The 13,982-nt window shown below is 29.9% G+C and overlaps 1 pseudogene; it reads left to right on the top strand.

Moving 5' to 3' along the window:
• Positions 1-1,679: 1,679 nt before the first annotated feature.
• On the top strand, positions 1,680-2,877 carry LOC102606172 (cytochrome P450 CYP749A22-like; annotated as a pseudogene).
• The last annotated feature ends 11,105 nt before the right edge of the window (positions 2,878-13,982 follow it).

Raw genomic sequence — 13,982 nt, 5'->3', positions numbered from 1 at the left:
GTACAATAAATATGTTGTTATGAAAAACAAAGCTTCTGAATTCACGAGTAATTATTTTTCTTCTTAATTTCAATTACTTATATAATGTGTACACAGACCTTACCCCTACCTTGTGAAGGTAGAGAGATTGTTTCTGATATAGTGTATCAAGATCTAAATACATTATACGTGATTGGGATTATAATTCTGAGCATTCACATAGATCAAAGTATCTAAAAAGAAACTACGTTTAGTAGAGTGATCGATTAATTTTAAGAAATTATGACTGTTAAATACCATTGTTGCATCTGTTGATCTCTTTGTTATTTTCTTCTGTTCATGCTAAAGAGGTTATTAAGTTCAGACACAATGTATATCTTCATTGACATATTTCAGAAGTTAAATTAACATATTGTTAAATTTACTTGCATAAGCACCAAATAATATACAATTGTACCATTATTGATTTCTATTATAATAGTTATGACCACACTTGCATAAGCACACAATATTATACAATTGTAACATCGTTGATTCCATATTATCATGGCTTTTATTATAATCCTTGTAACAAATGACAGATAAAATAAAGGCAAAGGATATCAAATCAAAATGATATTAAAATGATGTCTTCTTCCTCACATGGCCAATTAGTTATTCTTAAGATATGAAAATTAATTAGATAATATTCCAAGAGAAAAAAAAATACACAGATTGTGACTTCTCACTTGCAATCTCTTTTTAATAATTTGGAATCATTGTACTGCATTTTGGCATGATATAATCCCTTGTAGTCGTTGCGGACACCTAAACTTTCATGGTCCACACCGTCTGACATTCATCGAGGTCTTTGTCAAGAGCAAAAACAAGAATGGCCGGTGTTTTGAAATGCTATTAATGAAGCCAATATTCAAGTTACGAGTACATTAGAAAAACTATAACCTCTCAAGTTCATTCAACATCTGGATTAAAAAAAAACCGTGAACATCATGATGATGATGATTCTCGTGAGTTTTAATTTCTTTGTTTGTGATCCTTGAATTGGGATCGTTAAGAAGCTATGTTGGACTCCATTTCATGTACAATATATGATGAAATCTCAAGGTATACAAGGTCCTCCTTACAAGTTCCTACATGGAAACTTCAAAGAGATTGTGGAAATGGAAAAAGACTCCATAAACGACGCCATGGATCACTTATCACATGACATATTTCCAAGAATTCTACCTCATATATTTTCTTGGAAGAAACTATATGGTAAATTTAAAAGATTAATTATAACACACTATCTTGTTTTACTTAGTATTGTCTCAGTTTCTCATGTCACTTCACTATAGGGGTAAATTTTCTCTACTGGTATGGAGTGCAACCTGACCTAGCTAGTAGTGACTGAACCAGAACTTCTCAAAGAAATACTGAGCAATAGAAACAACAATTATCCCAAAATGGATCTTGAAGGCTTTCCCAAGAAGCTTTTAGGAGACGGGCTTCCGACATCTAAAGGCGAAAATGGGCCAAAATGAGGAAACTAGCCAACCATGTTTTTCATGGAGAAAGCCTAAAAGTAAAATTCTTGTACAATATTTTGGTAAGGAAGTTCCTCGATCTACTTCCTTTAGTGCTAATTTTTTTTCAATAACGTTTGTGACTGCAGAGTATGATTCCGGTGATGATTATGAGTTGTGAGACAATTAGCTCGAACGTTGGAAGATTTATAAGTGTTTGAAGAGTTTAGGCTATTAACATTAGAAATCATTTCCAAGACTACTTTTGGAAGTAATTACTTAGAAGGACAGAACATATATATTTCAAATGCTGATGAAGTTAGAATTTCTAGTTTCCAAAAATGCTCACAAAACTAGATTTCCGGGCATCAGGTAAGTCCCTTCCTCCACGAGACGTTCATACATTTGCTCAGTTAAGCCAAACGGGCTCTAAATGTTTACATTTTGTGTAGTAAAATTTGGAAAAGGTGTGATGATAAAATAGAGTCAGAGAAACTCGATACGTGACAGCATTACTCGGATAATAAAGAAAAGAGAAGAGGAAAAGATTGGTGAAGAGCATAACTTTGGAAGTGATTTCCTTGGAAAACTCCTAGCTAGAAGCTTATCAAGAATAACGGAATATCAATAGACGATATAATTGATGAGTGCAAGAACTTTTATTATGCTGGTCAGGAGACAACGTCTTCTTTGCTCGGATGGACAATCTTCTTGCTAGCTACAAACAAGGAGTGGCAAGAAAAAGCAAGAAAAGAAGTTGCTGAATCATTTGGCCAGAAAGTTCCTAATGCAGATGGCCTATCAAGTCTGAAAATTGTAAGCATTAAGGATCTATCAATCGTTTATTATCAGTTTCGATACTTCTATTCAATTACGTAACAGTTTTCAATAATCTTTGATCAATGTAGAATGCAACATTAGTCATTGCTCATACCTATCAAGACTGAAAATTGTTAGCATTTGTTTATTATCAATGTCAATACTTTTATTTTATTACATAACACTTTTCAACATATTTTGATCAATGTAGATGAACATGATTCTTGATGAATCTCTAAGATTGTACCCTCCAGTACCATTCATCAAAAGGAAAGTTGAGCTAACTTTACCACCTAAAATGCTGATATACATATCACCATTAGCAGTTCAACATGATCATAAAATATGGGGAGAACATGTTCATGTTTTCAAACCGGATAGATTTGCTGAAGGGGTTGTTAAAGCTACAAACAACAATCCAGTAGCATTTTTGCCGTTTGGCTATGGACCTCAAACTTGTTTAGGTTTGAACTTTGCAATGATCAAAGCAAAAATTAGTCTTTCGATGATTCTACAACGTTACATGTTCACAACTTCACCAACTTATGTTAAAATCACTTTCCACAAGATTTAAGATGTATAAAGCATAATTGTACTTATATTTGACCAAACAAATAAAACTATGTATATATTTGACATGTCTCTTGAATTAAACAACTTTATAAACTTCTTCTTCTGATCTTGTAACACCATTTATGAGTAAAAGAACTAAAAATCCACCTATTTTTATTTTAAAAACTCACTGAAAATGGTCTATTTGGAGATTAAAATACAGCTACTCCATCCGTCCCAAAATAAGTGTAACCTTAGTAATATCCACAAAATATTTAGAAACAACATAATTATATATATAAAAAAAAAAAAGGTGAAAATTTATGTAAAACATGTTAGATTAGGTCTTAGGCCTAACTCACACTCCAAAAGCTAGCTCAAAGGGAGGAGGATTGCCCAAGCCTTATAAGGAGTCCACCCATCTCATTAACCACCGATGTGGGACTTTTGTCATTCTTTAACACCCCACCTCACGCCCAGTGCTTAGCATCTGGTGCGTGGACAATTTTGATTTTGGGGGCCCCAACATCGGATGAGACGGGCCCTTCTCTGATACCATGTTAAATTAGGTCTTAGGCCTAACTCACACCCCAAAAGCTAGCTCAAAGGGAGGAGGATTGCCCAAGCCTTATAAGGAGTCCACCCATCTCATTAACCACCGATGTGGGACTTTTGTCATTCTTTAACAAAACACAAGCTAGTAATTAAAAACATGCATGAATATAAGAAAAAGAAATAAATTCATTTCTTGCCAAGCTTTTCCATTCAAATTATTTTTTCAAACAAAATTTCAACTTCAAATCTTGAAATGTCATAATTTGACGACACTAAACAGATTCACGAACAAGATTGCTAAATAAAAAGCTAATTAGTAGGAATAACCATTACATAATTTAACACCAATTCATAAACAAAAGTCGATATATGAAAATATGATTTTTCCATCTTACTTTCAACGGAACGACATATTCATATATGATATATCCCCCAACGCACTTCATCATCATAATCATATTCATATTCATAATCATCAGCATAATCATAATCATAATGCCCGAACAACCGGAATGCTTTCACATGAACCCATGATGATGATGGTAGAATTCAACATTTCTTGCTAACCAATTTTATTTTTATTTTTTTTATAAAAAAAAGGGAATTCAATCGTTATTATATAGGCACTTACTTGGATATACTTTTGTACATTTTGATTGTTAGTTTTACATTGGAGAACTCAACAATTTTAAACGCAAAAATACGTTGGAAATCTGCAATTAAATTAATTGTACTATTGGGGAATATCAATAGTATACCAGTAATAATGCATTCATAAATATCATACGCTATTAGGGGATACATCATGAACACTTTACGATACTTTTCGAAAGTTTATTTGATTAATTTTAAATTTAAATTAAATTACATAATTTGTTATTTTAAAATAAAAATTTAGATATTCAAAAATTATACAAAAAATATTATATATAAGTAAAAAGAAAATACATTTTAAAATGTTAGTTAATACTCATATCATTTGACTCTAAAAAAAGGAAATTGTGATAACTAAAAAGGAATGGAGAGAGTAGTAAATAAGTATAATTTACTCTAAACGAGTGTTTGGCCATAAAATTTGAAACTCCAATTTTTAATATTTTAAAAACGTTAATGACCAGTTAGCTTATTTTTTACAAAAAAAGACCCCTCATTTAAGTTAATTTTGGACAGCAAAAATCTTCATGCTCGACGTGAAGCTATTGTATGTACTATATTGTTGAACGAATTTATTAAAGAATAAGTGATTATTACTATTATTGTGGAGTAGTGGATATTTTTCAAAAAATATGTTTGTTTGAAAGTTTGTATATCATAAAATTGTAAATATTTATATCTAAATAAAAAAAAAGATATGTGATTTATTAACGTGACACCTTAAAATGTATATCAATAAGAGTTTTGATAGTCTTCACAAATTATAAAAAAAATTATGTTTATAAAAAAATACACCTTAATTTCCTAGAATTGCATTAGTCATTTCCTGGGATATACAATAAAACTTCACTAAACTAATATAGGTGGGACCATGAAATATTATTATTTCGTAGAGGTATTATTTAATCGATAAATTAGTATTTATTAATTTAAAGATTGTTTCGACACCGCAAAATTCATCAGAGATGAAATCACAGAGAATTTGAATGAACCCACTTGTGAAAATGTCATTCATGAACTTGAGGTCATGATTAATGATCTCAGTTACCGCAATAAAATGAACGTTAATAATCTGTTGGATGGGTGAAAATGACACATGTTCACAAGTCCAGAGCTCAGGATAAATTGTGGATACCATTGGAAAAAACTATGTTGATGATAAAGTTGAAGATGATACAGTACTTTTGCAACCAGTTACGCGTAAGGAATCACTTATCACATATAGAACTCTTCACAAATTTATGGTGCAATTTGAAAAGACAACACTGAAACTTTTGGATACAATAAGAAAAGTTAGAGATGAGCTTCAACTAAATTTAAATTTTAACAAAAATAGAAAACAATATAATTATATTTCACTAAATTGTCTTAGATATAATTGTACTTTTAAAGAATTGTTAATTTATAATATTAATTGGACCATATATTTATATATAGAGGTCTTCTAAAAATATATTATCTTATCGAAATGGGTGATTTTTTTCCATTGACCTAAGTTGTGACCGGAGAAAAATATTATTTTAGAGAGATTATTAATTTAGTGAGGTTTTAGTTTCATTTTATATGACAACCTTTTCTTTAAAATTTTCTTTTACTCTTATGAACCATACAAATATATAAAAATTGGTTTAGATCACACATTTTTTGAATAGTTATTTTTCTTCTTCTTAAACATCATGTCAAATTAAATGATGTTATATAAAATAAGACATAGAAAGTAATAGCAAGACAATTCAAAAGTATATAAAGTGGAAGCACTTTCATTTTCAGTAGCAACTTCCTTGGCTTTGCTATTTTCTTCTTCATTATTAGTATTAGTATTCTTTGATATTATTTTATCAGTATTTTTCTCCATCTTTGATTTGTTTTTAGTTTCAAATCAAATCAACAAAATTTGATTCTATCACTACATTTCAGTTAAGGGCGTATATGGCTGGGTTGGTTCGGGTTTTTCAAATATCAAACCAAATTATTTGTGTCGGATTTTTAAATTTATAAACCAAATCAAACCAAACCAATAAAACTCGGGTTTTTCAACCTTGGGTTTTTTCAAATTTTTTTGGGTTTTTTGGATTTTCGGATTTTTTCGGGGTTTTCCGATAAAGTATTCATACAAACATATAATTTACTTGTACTTCAACTATTTCTTTAGTCCTACCAAAATACAACTATCAAAGGTGTTTCTTAAGAAAATAACACAAAATATGATATGATTAATGACACTAAAATATCCAACAAAAAAAATAATAATGAAAATCGCGTAAAATAAATATTACAAATTAACAAGTCATAATGAAAATGATCATAATTTAAAAGTACTAATCATGCTAAAATAAGTTTAATAAGTATTAGTTACATGACTAAATATTAAAGGAAATTAAAACTATATTATATATTTTAATTGTCTAAACCAATGTAAAACTAAAGAACAAATATTCAATATTATTATCATTCTTGGTGTTGAATTGATTTTCTTTTTGCATTAATATTAATTTGATTTTGATTTAGTCTTTATTATAATTATCAACCTCTGTGGACTATAATATTTATTGGACCATTCAGAATTCTAAGTTTCAAACTTGAAATAATATATTAAAAGATAAAAACTATGAAAGAGTATAAGATATATTTAAAAATTATATCGAAGTAAATATTTTTATGTATAAAATAAAATTTTAAATATTATGTCGGGTTGGTTTGGTCTTGGGTTAGTTTTTTGTAGTTGAAACCAAACCAACCCAAATTGTAATGACCCGAAAGGTCATTTTGGTGATTTTTCATGGAAATGGCTATTTTGCCCTTTCGGTAGTTGCCCCAAGTCCCATGTTTTGTGGTTGTAAAGTTGGTTTGAGGAAAAGTTGGTAAAAAGTTGAGTTTTTGAGAAGTTGAGTTTTTTATGAGTTAAAGTTGGTTAAAAAGTGTTTTTTCGATTCATTGGAGTTTCGAGACTCGGATCGGATTTCCGTCGATTCCGGCAGTTTTAGAATGTCGAAACAGGTCTGTGTGAAGTTACGGAGTTGAATTTGGAGTTGAAACGAAGAATTGAGGTCCTAAGTTGCTAAAGTTGTGAAATTTCGATAAAGAGTTGACTTTGGTCAACATATGAGGTTCCGAGGCTCAGATTGAAATTCCGAGAGTACCGTTGGTTTCGGGAGGCGATTCTAAGTCTAGAATGAGTCTTGGTTGAATTTTTAGACGCTCCGTTTGAGTTTCGAATTTTTTTGGCGTTAAACTAGTCTCTTGGCATCTTATTGAATTTCGGGTCAAGGAGCCTCGAATTCAAATTCCGACGGTTCCATTGAGTTCGGAACGTCGAATTTAGTGGGGGTACATATTCAGTTTGTGTGCACGAGATTCCGAACGAATCCCGAGGGTCAAACGGGGACTTAAACTTTGGTGTTATATGTTGTTTCAGCTGCTGTGGTTTTTTAAAGCTGCAACATCAGTTGTTTCTTTCTTTTTTAAAGCCAAAACCAGTAGCCATTTTCCCCTAACTTGAAAAATACCCATTTCTCCATTTTTAGACTTTGAGAGATCGAAAATAGGTGATTTCAAGTGGGTTTTCGCAAGGAATTCATTGGATTGTGGTGATTTGGAGCGTGCTCGGAAGGGTAAAACTCAAATTTGAGTTACTAGTTGAAGTGTTTTGAGGCAAGTGACTTCTAAACTTTGTTAAACTCTTAGACTACACATGACTACTTTCCTAATTGTGTTGGGGAGTAATGGGGATTGAGGATGAGTTTTATTTGTTGATTGAAATTGTTGTAATTGAAAGATGGGGAATAAAACGAGCTAAATGTGTTATATGTGACTTGAATTTGTTGAATAAGTCATGTGATAACTGATATTGAGGGGATAGAAGAGCATGAGTAGGCTATGATTGATACAGACATTGATGTTGAAACAGATGATGTGTAATACTATGATGTGATCGTAATATGATTGTGATTGATGACATGTGCATATTCATTATTCATCCCAGACAAATGATGTGTAATATTATGATGTGATCGTGATATGATTGTGATTGATGACATGTGCATATTCATTATTCATCCCATGTGTGAACTATCTGTTGCATGAGTTCTGAGACACTGATATGAGGATGGATGGATATGAGACACAGTTGAGACTAGCTCCGGCTAGAGATATATGAGATGGACTAGCTCCGGCTAGCGATTTGGATGCCGATGGGATCTGGTTCCGGCGGTGATACATGGTCCATGTGTGGGCCCCATGGGTTTTGATTTGAGTATTCAGCGCGGTCTGATTGTGTCAACAGATGTGTATCTTAGGACAGACATGCATTACAACTACATGACATCATTATTGCATTTGACTTCATCTTTGTCTGTGGTGTATGGATTTTACTCATTTGCCCCTCTTCATGTGATATATGATCTATTTGCTCTTACATGAGGATATGAGATTGACGTTGAGACACTGTTGGATATATCTGTTGATTATGAATTGTGTAGTATAGGTTGTTGGTTCGCTGTTAGAATGAAGTTTCGGTGGTTCGGTTGGGATTGAAAGGAGTTGTTTGTAGCTGCTAGTTTAGCTTAGTTTAGTGTTACTTGCGAGTACTTGTTGCTTTTGGTACTCACCCTTGCTTCTACACAGTTGTGTAGGTTGACAGCTCTATCAGATCCGGCTTATTACTCATCTTCAGATTAGAGCTTCCAGACTTACTTGAGAGGTAGCGGTTCATTCCAGACGTGCCCTCAAGTTATCTATATTTATTGTTCTGTTCTATTCTAGAACTTTACTATGAGACTTGTATATTTTATTCAGATTCCGTATTAGAGGTTTGTACATGTGACAACCAATTATGGGGTTATGTTGAGTTTATTTAAAGACTTCCACTTATCTTTCTATCTTATTCTTGTTTTATTAATTCTGTATCGTCGGGTTTTTGGGTGTTAGACTGACGTGTCCGGTGGGGTTTGGGCACGTGCCATCATATCCGGTTTTGGGGTGTGTCACAAATATAGTTGGGTCTTTTTTTTCAATACCAAATCAAGTCAAACCAAATCACTAGTCGGATTTTTTTTTTCCGATTTGACTCGATTTGCGATTTGATTCAATTTTTGGTTTGATTTTATACACCCCTAATTTGGAATCGACAAAAGGAAAAGAAAAAAGTAATTAATAAGGAAAGTGTCGAGAAGAAAGAATGCATGTTAACCTTCGCATGTAACAAATATTAATTCGAATTTTTTAATTTTCCTATTATCTTGTCAACTTTCAAGTATCTAATCATATTTCATATATGACATAAATATTAATTCTAGCTAGTTTCGTGTATTAGATTTTTCTGTCTTTATTTAGAATTAAGCTTATATCAGTAGGGGTGCAAGTTAGTTCGGTTTTTTTTATTATAAATATGCTAAATCAATAATCAAATTAATCAGATATTTTTTATCAATTTTGGTTCTGTTTAACCAATAAAAAAATGTTTATAAAATAAATGTATGATTTTTTCAATAATTTTATGTGACAAGACAAGAATGTAACTCATAAAATAGAAACAATAATAACTAACTTGAAAAGAATTATACAGTTATTGAATTCATGGAGTCTAGGACCACCCTTGCACACCCAATATTTATACAATTATTGAATTCATATTATAATAACAAGGATTACCTTTGCATAAGCACCCAATATTATACAATTATCGTTTGGTAGAGTGTATAAAAATAATATCCAATAGAGTGTATTAGTAATGCAAGAATTAGTAATACATGTATTAATTATATTTGTATTAGTTATGCATAAATTATTTTTTATGCATTGTTTGGTTTGGTGTATTAAAAATAATATGCATTGTACAAAAATATTTATTTACAAAAGTATCCTTCACAATTATGATGGAAAAGATGTAAAAGTACTTTTGAGGGTAATTATATCTTTAACCATATTAATGCATGTATTAAATCCTTTGCATTACTAATACCTAGAAATCTATGGTATTAGTAATATACTCCTCAATACACAATGAAGTGTATAACTGATGCAAACATTAGTTATACATAGCATGAAAATATGCACCGAACAAGGAATTACTAATACATATAATTAATGCATACATTATTTTTGCTAATACACTTTACCAAATGATTAAATTGAATTCATATTATAATAGCTAGGATTACCCTCGCATAAGCATCCAATATTATACAATTGTACCATTATTGATTCCATATAACTATCATGTCTTTTATTATATTATAATCTTTGTAATAAAAGACAGATAAAATAAAGAAAAAGGATATCAAATCAAGTTGATTTTAAAATGATGTCTTCCTCACATAGCCATCAACAATAATTACTATTCCCTCCATTTTATATTAATTGAATTATTAAGATATTTCACGTCTTTTAAGAAAAGAAGATTAAAACATAAATTAGGCTTAACTTTCCATTTTTATCCTTATTAATTATTATCAAAATTATGATTAAAACAACTAAATAGTAATTAATAACTAATTCCAATACTAACTAATGAAGGGTAAAATTAAAAAATTTCTAAAAATAGTCTTAAAAAATTGAACAATTAAATTAATTTGAAAAATAAAAAATGTCTCAACAATTCAATTAATATGAAATGGAGGGAGTAGAAAAGTAGATACTCTCCATCCTTAATTATTTGTCCAATTTTTCTTTTTTATTTGTCCTTTTTACTTGTCAATTTTGTCAAATCAAAAAAGTAAAAAAAAAATTTTACCTATTATACCCTCAATTAATTAATTTTGAAAAAAATAAAACTTTCTGAAAATTTTAAATTTTTAATTTATCCACTTCATAATTAATAGAGTAAAATGATAAAATCACTATATCAATCATGATTTTTTTTTTAAGGAAATATTACGCAATTAAATAAACATATACTCCTTAATTAATTAGCTAATATAACTATAGTTTGCATTAATTACAATTCGAAATTATTGAGTCTTAGAGACTTGTCACTTGCAATCTCAATCTTATTTACAAGACGAAATTAATATTTCACATACTTCTTTCTTACTAATAATTCCAAAGGCATTTCAACGAAACAACTATTTAAAGTTGATTCAAAACTTAAAAGAACTTATGGGTACAGGACTGCAGTACATCTTGAAGGAAATGAAAATAGAATAATATTTGTTATTTGTTATACAAATAGATCGAGAATGATAGATTTCATCATTTCTTGCCACGAAGATCACGGAAATAGGTTGCAGGATTTTCTTCAAATTTGTTCCTTTGCATGTAACCATCTGCGCCCGGTTTTTTCATCATTTTTGTGTTGTTTTCCTCTTCAGACCCCATAATTTTAAAAATTCCCCATGCAGCAAAAGCAACACCTGCTGCAACAACACCTACTGCTGTTGCTATCTTACTACTAGTACTACTCACCTCTTCTTCTTCTTCTAAAACTTGCTTCTTCTTCACTAACGATGAATAGTTGTTTTCCCCACTCATTCTGTATTAATATTCTAACAATATATCTCTAAGAGTTTTATTTATGAGCACTTCTTCTTGCCTCCTTATATAGGAAAAAATAAATATGTTGTTTTTGTTAGGGTTTTGCCCTGATTTTCTTACCATAATTTAAGATTTATTTTTCCTTAAAGAAAAAACAAAACATTACCATAAATGTTTTTACTTTTCTTGAAAAGAAAATATAATATTATTTTATATTTGGTTTATTCTCTCCTTTTAGGACTCCTTTTCTAGTAGGAAAGGTTTTAGGACTCTATAAATATAGGTTTGTTTCTTCTAACACAATAACAATAACATCCGCAATGTAGTCGTTTAAGAGTCTTGTTTATGGGGAGATTTATTCTCACTAAAGTTTCAATGTTTTTTCTTTATATTAGTTTTGATATAATAATATTTTGATTTTTAGTATAAGGTTTTGTTATCTAATTTATCAACTATATGATTTGTAAATTGTAAGCTTCCGCATGACGCCGTAATCACCCTTCAGAACCCAACAGTTTTCATGTCTCACTTGTCCACCATGGGTCGATCGTTTCGTAATTGAATAACAAGCAAAATATTCCTCTGTCCTTAATTACTTATTTAATTTTCTTTTTTACATATTTATTTTGACAAATCAAGAAAAAATAATTATTTTTTTACTAATTATACCCTCAATTAATTAATTTTGGAAAAGGTAGAATTTCTTAAAAATCTTAAATGTTTAATTAATTTACTTCATAATTAATAAGGTTAAATGATAAACTCGTTATGTCAGTCATTGTTTTCTTAATAGATGTGTCATTTCAAAAGTGAACAAGTAATTAGGGAGAGAGAGAGTAATTGTTATCTTAATGGGTATGCCGAGTCAAATAGTGACAAGTAAAAATAAATGGAGGGAGTATTTAATAGTTGAATACATTTTTTTTTTAAAATGGAGACAATATTATGCAAAAATTTAATACTTCCTCTATCCAACAATAGTTATCCACTATTCACTTTGCACACTTATTAAGAAACTATAAATAGAAAGATAATTTTACTAATCACTATTTGAATATAATAAATATAATGTCTTAAAAAATGTAATAGATAAATAATTATAATTAATGATAAGAATAAATTAGAAACTAAGTGAATAAATATTTTTAAACATCCAAAAATAAAATAAATATCTTCAAAAATATAATAGATAAATGATTATAATTAATGTGTTAAGTATTGTTGAAAGGATGGGAGTACATAAATAACTTTAACTCTTTATCTATCAAAAAGACCCCATTAATTAATATTTTCATTTTCAAAAAGGAACTTTAATTTGACGAATACAAAGCGTTCCCTTTTCGAAAAGCATCCAATGACTTCTTTTGTAAGTGCATGACCAGAAGTTTACTTCATTATTAAGTTACTCCTCTATGGCATATTAATTGAATTTGTAAGACAATTCATATATATTAAGAAAAATATTTAAGGATATAATTTAAATTATACTTTTCATTGTTGTTTTTTTAAAATTATTTATATAACTTTATAATTATGTAATTTATCTCCTTGAAAATATATTTCACTAAATAAAAGGGCAAATATGAAAAAAAGTTTCAAACATCCATCTTTGAACGATTCAATTATTTTGAACAATAAAAAAATCTTAAAAATTCACTTCTTTTTTTTACCTTAAAATTCATTTAATATAGAACAGAGGGAGTACCTAATTATGTTTATATTTTTTCTTTTTACCCATAGGCTAGGGGCATAGCTATGTTATAGTCAGGGTGTCACCTTTCGTCGTAAAATAATATCATATATATAAGTAAAATGATATACGAAGGGATTAAATAACATATTTTAGATATCCTTGACAGAACAAAGTGTGTAGCCCAGTGATTTTAGATGTCTCGAAAGAGTCAGTGCTTAGGGTGCTCACGTGTTTGAATTTTATTAGCAATAATTTTTATTTTCTTAAACTTCTTTTAGACACTCTCTGTAAAATTTCTCGCTCCACCACTATCATATGCCACATGTATGTGTGTTGTCTATTGCAATTTAGTGTCCCTTGTGGACCTAGTTGGTTGCGTAGTTACGAAGGAATAAGTGTATTTAGCAAGGATGCGTGTGTGGCCCATTAAAACATAAAAATTCATGATTTTTAAAAAGTAAAAGAGACGAACAAAGGTTTGGTAATGCAAAGAGTGAAATAGGTGTTTCTTCTGAGCAACTTTCACATATAGCAAACACAAAATTTATATTTGTATGTTATAGCAAAGTTTGCATAATTGCGCTCCATAGCAAACATAAATATGTATATTTCTCTATACATATACAAAAGAAAGCAGTTGTATAATCTGCTTTGGTATACATATACAAAAAGATCAATTGTATAAAGTGAGAGAGGCGAGTGAGCGAGCGAGATCTGGGAGAGGGGAGAGAGGGGAACGAAAATATATGTATATA

This window comes from Solanum tuberosum, unplaced genomic scaffold (assembly GCF_000226075.1).
Source record: "Solanum tuberosum cultivar DM 1-3 516 R44 unplaced genomic scaffold, SolTub_3.0 scf00485, whole genome shotgun sequence".
Classification (NCBI taxonomy): domain Eukaryota; kingdom Viridiplantae; phylum Streptophyta; class Magnoliopsida; order Solanales; family Solanaceae; genus Solanum; species Solanum tuberosum.
This window is presented reverse-complemented; position numbering and strand designations above follow the sequence as displayed.